This window comes from Onychomys torridus, unplaced genomic scaffold, assembly GCF_903995425.1.
Source record: "Onychomys torridus unplaced genomic scaffold, mOncTor1.1, whole genome shotgun sequence".
Lineage (NCBI taxonomy): Eukaryota > Metazoa > Chordata > Mammalia > Rodentia > Cricetidae > Onychomys > Onychomys torridus.
In genome coordinates, this window is record NW_023411316.1 from 88,291 (window position 1) to 90,302 (window position 2,012).

Below are 2,012 nucleotides of genomic sequence, written 5' to 3' on the forward strand. Positions count from 1 at the left end.
AGAGGTGAGTAGGTAAGAAGTTAGAAGTCTATAATGTTAGTAAGTCTGTAGTAAAGGGATTCTCACACTAGATTGCACAAGAAATAAGCTATCCGCCTGACCTAGGAGACAGGTGTAGTTTCATTTGGCCTTGGATACTTAAGTCTGTTCTGAGAGAGTACAGAGTTATCTCTAATAAGAATTACAGGGACACTTGAGCTGGGTTTTCTGGCTGTGCACAGCTGTCAGTGCAGAAGATTATCTAAATATTCCATTAGTATAGAGGAAACGGTGCCCAGTAAAGGATGGACAAGGAACAATAGGACATTAGAAATTCATAGCTGGAAATAGCTAATAATCAAAAGCCAAATGTTATGAAGGTTTTCTGAGCCTCAACTCGACTTCTGGAAAACCACTGGCTTCTTCTAGGTATTAGTTTTGTCATAATCAAATGAAATCCCACTCTATATATTTTGGGGGCTTTTAGCACAATGGAAAGGAAGTTTTTTTCACAGAATGATGCTGACACTATTACTGCAGCCTAGAAACAGAACAAATTGGTCATGGGATCTAGATAAATAATTATTATTATCATTATGCTTATTAAACATGGCATTAAACTAGTGCTATATTGTTATAGCCATGGATTAACATATTACTCACCATTCAATAGAGAAGCTTAATATGGAGATTTTGAAGAATTAAGCCCTACCTAGGTGTCCTGTATCTTAACCCTTACATCAGGGTTCAGACACCTATGAATAAATTACATAGAGAACATAAAGACCAAAAAATGGTAAATGACTCTAGGGAAGAAGAGGTTTACAAAGATTATAGGAACAGTAGCCATACAGTCACCAAGTCTGTGACAGCAAGTCCAAAACCTACACAAGCACAATACTATAGACAAAATATCATCTCATAAAATGGAAAGTGGACCCGAAATCACAACGTTGTGACAAGAACACATGTGCACTCCCTAGCTTCAAGAAGTAAAAAAAAATCTGTTTTTCAATTGAGTAATACCATGGTATATCAATCATATTCAAAGTCTTGTTTTCAGAAACAGTTGGTCAGCCCAAATATTCATTGATTTTTATGAATTTTCTGTCTTTTTTTCATAAAGATGTAGTGCAAAAATTATGACATTGGATTAGTGTGGTACAAGTATGATATGCAGGGAGGTAAAAGAAAGAAAAATATATTAATATAGATATAATGTAAAAATGTTAAAAAATCAGAAAATACCTAGATCACTGACATATGGATGAAATTTTCAGACATTTATTGGAAAACACAATAAACTCCCACATATATTGTCAAATTGCTACTGGCATAGGAAATTTCATTGAATCACTATTTTGATGAAATTAGGGGAAATTATGTAAATTTTTCTATGTGCTATATGCTAGTGCACTATTGTAAATGACATTATTAGGCATTGCTTCTGTTGAGGAACTGTGGTAATCCCACTGCATTTAAGGTTTGCTTCTTGTTTTGTTCTCTACAAATAACCATTGTTTCCTTCCACCTTACCTGGCTCAATGCCTTCTACTTCCTCTGTGTCCAATAATCCAGGGTTCTTTATTCTGTCCCAGGCAGGCAACTGCCTCTGGTTTTGATACAGAAAGGACTGTGAATTAGAAGAGACATATGATAATATATTTGCTTAATGGGGACCAGAGTTGGATACTAGCAGAGGCTTGTACTCAGTGGATATGAAGTTACATAAGGAAAGACTCAGTAGAGAAGTCTTATTAGTACATACTTGCCAGAAGTATTAGACTTTTAAGAAAACCATAATTTCCGCAAAGAAGAAATTGAAGAAGATGTCAGAAAATGATAAGATCTCCCATGCTCATGGATAGGCAGGATTAACATAGTAAAAATGGAAATCTTACCCGAAGCAATCTACAGATTCAACACAATCCCTATCAAATTACCAACATAATTCTTCACATATCTGGAAATAATAATACTCAACTTCATATGGAAAAACAAAAAAAACCCAGAGTAGCCAAATGAATCCTGTA